The sequence below is a fragment of the Pseudophryne corroboree genome, chromosome 11 (genome assembly GCF_028390025.1).
Source record: "Pseudophryne corroboree isolate aPseCor3 chromosome 11, aPseCor3.hap2, whole genome shotgun sequence".
In the NCBI taxonomy this organism is placed as follows: Eukaryota; Metazoa; Chordata; class Amphibia; order Anura; family Myobatrachidae; genus Pseudophryne; species Pseudophryne corroboree.
This window is the reverse complement of record NC_086454.1, coordinates 104,048,839-104,057,508: the sequence shown is the minus strand read 5'-3', so window position 1 is coordinate 104,057,508 and position 8,670 is coordinate 104,048,839. Positions and strand designations below refer to the sequence as shown.

The window sequence follows — 8,670 nt, the reverse complement described above, 5'->3', positions numbered from 1 at the left end:
ATTTAAATATTTTTTTTAAAAATATGTTTTAACTATATTAAATAAAATGTAAACAACCCCCCCCCCCCCCCCCCCAACACACAATCTTATAAACTGTTTTGAAGGGAAAAATCGTCAGTTAAATGGTTTTAATAAATAGACCTCAAAATGCGTGTACATGTGATAGGGAATATGGATTGTAAGCTCCACTGGGGCAGGGACTGATGTGAATGACCGAATATTCTCTGTAAAGCGCTGCGGAATTTGTGTGCGCTATATAAATAACTGGTAATAAATAATAATAAATAATAAATAAAATGAGGGACTGTTACCTTTCAATAAAAATAGTTATTTTGTCTGTGTTTTAACATTAGGATTATTCTAATCCAGCATGGTCTATCACCAAAACAAACCTGGTTTTATGCCTCTGCTATAAAATCTATGATATTGGATCTCACCTGACAATAACACTTCACAATATAAAGATATATCTTATAAATAAATACAATAAACTATAATATAAAGCTATAAAACCTTTCATATTTTGAAGAGTGTTAACTGTCAAAATACCATTGAGTGCCCCACATTTGTTTGCAATTTCCTAGCAGGGACGTGCGGTGAGCTAAATAGCTCAGAAGGCACTGGGTAGCCCCAGAGCCAGATTTACATGCAATTTATGGGCCAAAGCGTACATCTGGGCATTATACCAGGGACGTGCAGTCAGGGGAGGCAGGGGAGGCAGTGCCTCCCCTGTGATTAATTATTACAATCATACAATGAAGACACTTATGACACATAGTCTGTGTCATAAGTATCTTCTTTATTTAATTGTAATAATTTGATGCATGTAAATGCATTTGGGAGGCACTGATAGCAGTGCCTCCCGTGGCTAATGAGAACGGGGCAGAGCGGGGGGCGGGGCCAAGCACTGGGCTGTATAAGCCCATTCAAATAGATAGGGAAAGCGGCACTGAAAGAAGTGCCTCGCTGACAGGGACACCACCCCCATGTCAGCGAGGCACCTGTGATTGGGCAGCGGATCAAGTGCTGGATCCGCTGTCCAATTACCCACGCGACGCTGGAGGCGGAAGAGGCGGCGGGACCCGGCAGCTGTGACCGGCGTTGGAGTGTCGGGGCTGAAGCAGGAGTGAGGGGTGAGTTAGTTTTCTATTTGTTTTGTGTAAAATGTCCCCGCAGTGCTCACCTCTCCACTGGGCCTGCCGCCTCCAGATCCCATCTGTCTCTGCAGCCGTCCGCCTCCATATCCCGTCTGTACAGCCTCCGCTCAGACTGCTTGTTGTTGCCAGGCGTCCCGTTACTAAGCAACGGGCCAGAGCGACAAGTGAGCCTCTCTCTTGTGCGGCTGTTCTCTCTCTCTCTCTCTCTCTCTCTCTCTCTCTGTAACTGCTTATTTTCATTCACTGTTACAGGTATCCGTATTGGATTCTGATTCTGCTGGACAAGTGGACGTGATTCTCGGCGTGGGATGTAGGTAAGTTATCTCTCATTTTTTACAGGTCCGCTATAGGATTCTACTGGACAAGTGGACGTGATTCTCGGTGTGGGATGTAGGTAAGTTATCTCTCATTTTTTACAGGTCCGCTATAGGATTCTACTGGACAAGTGGACGTGATTCTCGGCGTGGGATGTAGGTAAGTTATCTCTCATTTTTTACAGGTCCGCTATAGGATTCTACTGGACACGTGGACGTGATTCTCGGCGTGGGATGTAGGTAAGTATGTGTGAGCGTGTAAGTGTGTTATAATAAAATTTTACTTTCACGGTGTGTGTGTGTTGTGTTTTTATTTGGGTATTTTTTTTGTTGTAGAACTACACGTACCAGCGAGCCCCTTATTTCCCCGAATGCTGGTACTTGAGGTTCTCCAAGTACCAGCAAGCGGGGGAGGCTTTCTGGGCCTTGTAGTTCCACAACAAAAAACAATATTCTTTTTTTAACACTCATGATTATCAGCCTGGCACCCACCGCCCAGGGGTGCTGGGGACAGCCTCGGGCTTCACCCCTGGCCCTTGGGTGCCTGGAGGGGGGGACCCCTTTATTTAAGGGGTCCCCACTCCTCCAGGGAACCCCGGCCAGTGGTGACTAGTTGGGGGGGTAATGCCATGGCCGCAGGGACCTACGTAAATGTGTCCCCCGGCTGTGGCATTATGTCCCTGGCTAGTGGAGCCCGGTGCTGGTTTTAAAAATACGGGGGACCCCTACATCTTTTGTCCCCCGTATTTTTGGAACCAGGACCGGACTAAGAGCCCGGTGCTAGTTGTCTAAATACGGGGAAACCCTGTCCAATTTTTCCCCAGTATTTAAACAACCAGGACCGGTTCAAAGAGCCCGAGGCTGGTTATACTTAGGAGGGGGGACCTCACGCATTTTTTTTTTACATTTTTTAACCCATTCAGACCCTTCTCCATTAAGTTAATGGTAGCCCTGGACAACAGAATTGCATTCATGTCCTCCTCCCACTCCCTTCCCAGTACCAAACACTAATTTTTTTCTATAAAAATGTACAATATATCACAAGTATGATGAGCAGGCAGGCAGCGGGCATTGGCGGCATCGGAGTGAGATGCAAATTAGTGGCGGAGGGATGGGTCAGTTTATGGTGGCCGAGTTTGTAAGCCGGTGGCAGCGGGGATCGACTCAGGGGCAGTAGCGGGCATTGGCTCGGCGGCGGTAGGGGCACTGCCTCCCCTGCCATAGACTTTTTACTCCAGAGTTTTGGCTATAAAATTATTAGAATAATGCAAAGAAGATATTTCTAACATATTCTTTGTATTTTTTATATACTTTATACAGTCAAAACTCTGGTGCAAACGTTAGTATGACCGTAAAGACTCTGCCTCACCCCACCGCACATCAGTGTTTCCTAGGTACTCTGTGATACTGCAGTACTAGAATGCAAACAGTTTAAGTAGAAATAAAGGAAAAGGTGTACTGGCGCTAGTAGAAGTTTATCCAATATTAATAACAAAAACGTGGATGAATTGAACAAGTAAATAATTTATTCACTAAACAGTTAAAATGTCACTTAAAAACAAATAAGATTGGGCATAGATTGAAGCTGAGGATCAAAATAAGAATAGCTGCTAGTATGCATCCACATGTGATCCCGGACTGAGAAATAAAGTTCCCTGGGGAACAGTGGAGGTCATTCCGAGTTGTTCGCTCGCAAGGCGATTTTAGCAGAGTTGCTCACGCTAAGCCGCCGCCTACTGGGAGTGAATCTTAGCATCTTAAAATTGCGAATGATGTATTCGCAATATTGCGATTACACACCTCGTAGCAGTTTCTGAGTAGCTTCAGACTTACTCGGCATCTGCGATCAGTTCAGTGCTTGTCGTTCCTGGTTTGACGTCACAAACACTCCCAGCGTTCGCCCAGACACTCCTCCGTTTCTCCGGCCACTCCTGCGTTTTTTCCAGAAACGGTAGCGTTTTTTCCCACACGCCCATAAAACGGCCTGTTTCCGCCCAGTAACACCCATTTCCTGTCAATCACATTACGATCGCCAGACCGATGAAAAAGCCGTGAGTAAAATTACTAAGTGCATAGCAAATTTACTTGGCGCAGTCGCAGTGCGGACATTGCGCATGCGCATTAAGCGGAAAATCGCTGCGATGCGAAGATTTTTACCGAGCGAACAACTCGGAATGACCCCCAGTGTTGTTTAAATACAGCTGGTGTTACCCATGGTGATGGAGTCCTCCAAGAGCTTGGAAAATAACAGCAGGCAAGCTGAGATGTTTTATGCAGAGGCTGATTAACTCCAATCAGTGCTGTAATGATGCAGTCCCACAGGGAAATTTCTAAGGCAGGAATATTTGTGTTTAAAGTCCATATCTGGATCCTCACAGGATGGAATGCATATGTTGGTGGCAGCTTGTCACTTAACGCGTTTCCCTAGGCACGGTCACCTAGCTTCATCAGAAGTAAGAAATAAGTTTGAACAAGATTATTTTGCAGCAGGTTGGGGGTGTATAAATTCACTGACAAATACCACAGTAGTACCCTGATTTTTTGCAGCTTGCTAGGTAATATGTAAATACTGGCTGCTTATGTGTGTAGTCCACAAGTGTTGGGCAGCTATATTATTACACTGTAATTTAGATCTGAGTTTTGGCACGCCCCTTGTTACATCTAAATCTTTCTGCACAATTTATATCTGCTCCAACTGCAGTGCATTCCCAACTTCAAATCAGGCCCTTTGTTACAAATAAACCTTATGCAGATAAGTGTAGGTTTCTTTCTTTATTAGAAAACAAACTGATACATTGTTATACAAATAGTCTCCGGCCCCCCAGAATCCTTCTTCTCTTTATATCCCCAGACCCTATTAGTCCTATACTGGAAATCCAGGTTATTAAAAACCAAATTGTTACATTTTTAAACAAATACTCCCCAGAACCAATCTTCCCTCTATATCCCTAAACCCCATTGTTCCTATACTGGAGATCCAGAAAATTGGCCTTGGTTATCATGAAAATAAGCAGCAAATTGGTCTTGCTCTCCATGATTATCTGTGGATGAGCCTTGGTCTGCAAAATAGTTTCCAGAGGTATCGCCTTGGTCACGTGCCATAAAGGTGTTGCCTTGTTCCTGTGTGATAATTGGATCTACTCCTGATCCCTTGTCTTCATTATCTACAAAAATAAAGATATGGTTGCAGTCAATGGTCTATCTGAGCGTGGGAAGGTTTCTATTACATAAAATCTACATCAGCCATTATCCAGTGAAGCATTGGGCCTGCACTTTGTGACTATTCTAAAGGCCCATATAGACGGGCCGATGTGGGAGAGATGTGTGCTGAGCGAACCGCTCAGCACACATCTCTCCCGCCGCTCAGCACAGCGCGATCTGTGCTGAGCGTGCGGGGGGAGATGGGGGGCCGCTCACTTCACCCAGCGGGTGAAGTGAGCGACCCGCTAGATTGGCCTGCATGCAGGCCAATCTAGCAGCAGCAATAGCGATGCGTGGGGCTGCGCATCGCTATCTATGTAAGGGGTACACACGGATCGATCAGGCTTAAATTCTAAGCAATCTAGTCAGATTGCTTAGAATATCGCTATGTGAGTACCCACCTTTACTATACCACATGGTGCAGAGATGACAATGTTCCTCCACTGTAAAATGATACTTAGAGGCTGATTCAGTTAGTGGTGATGTGCACCAGGGTTCATCTGAGAACATATCCGTGATGTGTGCAGCTCCAGAATGGCACACTGCAGTCTATCTGATAAATGGTCAGTGTATAACCATTTGCTACAAATGGGTATTCTGGGATTTTAGGCCTTGGAGAAAATATTACTGATCAATTTTATTAAAAGTGAATGAATTGGACAATTTCATCTGAACTTTTACCTGGGCAACAATGTAAATCTATAGAATGACATCTAGGAATAGTAATTGTTTATGAAGCACAATGCAAACAGCTCCATCTAAGAGTGCTAATTTGTTTATTAACAGTTTCTTATATAATGCAGCATATTCCATAGCGCTTTATAATTCACACTAGCTATTAAAAAGACAAGTGTAATAAAATTCTTATAAAAGACCCCTGGCTGCTGTCTTTTCTTACTGCCTAGATATCCGTTATTTATTAGTATATATGGGCTAATTTGCCTTGTTAGAAATAATTATCTGCATTATAAAATACATTAAATCAATCAATCAATCCGCTTAGAGCCCTATCAGCAGTGGTGCAGAGGAGAGAGGGTACAACTTACCTGGGCCCAGGTCTGATAGAGGGGCCCAGTAGGGGCCTTGGTCCCCCTTACCTGGCAGCAGATGCAGCTCATCCCCTCAGCCCGGCACACGCTGCTGTGTGGCCATGTAGGTGCTTAAAATACCATTTTTTCAGTATTTTTTTCTAAAGGTGCATGACCACACCTCCTGTGATTAGGCCACGCCTCTTGAAAAGCACCTGGGCCCAGCCAGGCTCTGTACTGCCCTGCTTATCAGTACTCTCTCATTGCTCTCAGTGTATCTTTTATTTAGTGAGATTAGATGTATCACTTCCACAAATACTGTATCTCCTCTATTATACAGCTGCAAGTATTTATAACTTTATTGCCATTCAGCTATTCCCTCTGTAATAATTATAGAGGTGTAATCCTACTATGCAGCATTGTTATTAAGCAATTAATTTAATAATTCCCTTAATGAGTGATATTAAATATTATAGTGATCTTATAAGGGCTGAGCACAGGTTATCTCCAAGTTGCTAATGCACTCATACTGCTAATTTCTGTAGTTAAAAGGGGTTCACTACGATATGCCGGTGGTCGGGCTCCCGGCGACCAGCATACCGGCGCCGGGACCCCGAACGCCGGCTTACCGACAGTGTGGCGAGTGCAAATGATCCCCTTGCGGGCTCGCCACGCTACGGGCACGGTGGCGCAATACGCGTGCCACGCTATTTTATTGTGGACCCCCACGAGGGAGAATAATTGTCGGTATGCCGGCTGTCGGGATTCCGGCGCCGGTATACTGTGCGCAGGGATCTTGTCAGTCGGCATACTGAAGACCACCCGTTGTGTGGGTTATATTTTTCTGTGCATGGTAAATACTGCTGCTTTATTTTACACTGCAATTTAGATCTCCGTTTGAACACACCCCATCCAAATCTAAAGGGGGGGGGGGGGTACTCAGAGCGATCACTGCTTTAAACATAAGCAATCTGACTAGGGCAATTTCCAGGGTCTCAGCCCCGATCCTGCTAAAGAGCAGGTTGGGTACTTAGTCTCAGGTAGATTGCATTCACACACAAACATCCCAGGTTGATGTGTGTTCATGTGTAAAAACCCAGGACTTTTGTGCTAGTGTAAAAGGGGTATAAGTAGATTTATCCTAGTTATTAATTCCCATATACATGCAGGTTGTTTTATTTGCAATGGTCACACTCGTAAAAATATATTACAGTATAATGAGTAACACAATATTACATTTATGTACTGATGGTGTAATGGATAGCATTACTGCCTCACAGCACTGAAGTCATGGGTTTGATTCCCATCATGGCCCTATCTGTGTGGACTTTGTATATTCTCCCCATACTTGCATGGGTTTCCTCTGGGTTCTCCCGTTTCGTCCCACAATCCAAAAATATACTGGTAGGTTAATTGGTTCCCAACAAAATTAACCCAAGCATGAATGTGTGTGCTTGTATATGTGATAGGGTATATAGAATGTAAGCTTCACTAGGGCATGAACTAATGTGAATGGCCAAATAATCTCTGTAAAGTGCTGTGGAATATGTGTGCTCTATATAAATAACTGATAATAAATAAATGAACATGCAAAGAAATAACTAATTCATATATCATTACACTGATAGAGCTTAGGATACCATAGATCAGTTTCCCAAAATCTGTCATTACAGTGCAGGTTTTAGGTATATCTATAATTGAGCACAGGTGACTTAATACCTCAGTCATTATGTTTTAACCATCTGGACTCTAGCATGGATATCCTTAAAACCTGGACTGTTATGTCGGCATTTGGGAAACTCGGCTATAGAACATACAGTAGGCTCCCAAACTCATGGGCCCTACTCACTTGGCGATGTGCCGCCGAGGTGCCCGACGGCCGATACGGTCGACGAGCGACCCGGCGGCGGGGGGCAGTGACGGGGGGAGTGAAGTTTCTTCACTCCCCCCGTCACCCGGCTGCATTGAAGTGCAGGCAAATATGGACGAGATCGTCCATATTGGCCTGCATGCACAGCCGACGGGAGACCAGCGATGAACGAGCGCGGGGACGCGCATCGTTCATCGCTTAAGTCTCCACACTGAAAGATATGAACGAGTTCTCGTTCATATCTTTCAGAATATCGCCAAGTGTGTAGGGCCTATAAGTCCACAGGACCCCAAACAGTTCATGTTTTCCAGGTCACCTAGAAGCTGCACAGGTGTAGTCATTACTCACTGACACATAAAAGATCTACTTGCAATGCTATGCAGAGCCCCAGAAAACATGAACTGTATGTAGTTCTGAGGACTGAGTTTGAGAACTTTTGCTACAGATGTGATAATGACAGAACTACAGTAAGTAGATATAGTGTATACACTCATGCACATATATATAGCAATACAACTAATGGGAGCATGACTTACCTGGTAATGACAGGATGCTGGTAAAGCAGCAGAGGGTGAGTATGAGTGCTAGCTGCATTGTGAGCCACAGATCTGAGTCAGTACAGAGTATAAGGAGAGTGAGTGAGGAGTGGAGGTGAGAGGAGTCTTTATATAGGAGTCCCATCCTACTCTCCTACTGTATGTTGGAGGTCTGTGTATTCTGGGAGGGGCCACACTGAACAATACAGACTCCATGTCTACAGTCACATAATAATGTTATCACACTACAAGTTACATTACAGGGTCACACAGCTACATGGTATGTCTAGTTATTAGTCTTATCTGCTTACATTTTATATAGCAAACTTTACATCTCTTTCTCCCCTAAATTGTTTCTGTTACACATTCAGTCATTCATCTTCTAATATTTCTGTTATTACTGATAGATGTACTGTTCATGTTATTTCCTAACATTATAATTGTTCTGTGTTCCGTATTGCAACATATTTTATTGTTAAACACATAACATTTATACTTCACCCATTATAAACTGGTGAGTGAGAGCTGCAAAGGGAACCATTCTAAAAAAATGGGGGAAATGTT

General features: G+C 44.1%; 1 long non-coding RNA gene across 1 annotated transcript; it reads right to left on the bottom strand.

Annotated features, from left to right (window-relative positions):
• Positions 1 to 2,975: 2,975 nt before the first annotated feature.
• On the bottom strand, positions 2,976 to 8,279 carry LOC134969001 (uncharacterized). Its single transcript, XR_010189368.1, has 2 exons — positions 8,107 to 8,279; positions 2,976 to 4,635 (listed from the first exon to the last, which is right to left on the bottom strand). It is a non-coding gene; the product is annotated as an uncharacterized LOC134969001 (long non-coding RNA).
• Positions 8,280 to 8,670: the final 391 nt, after the last annotated feature.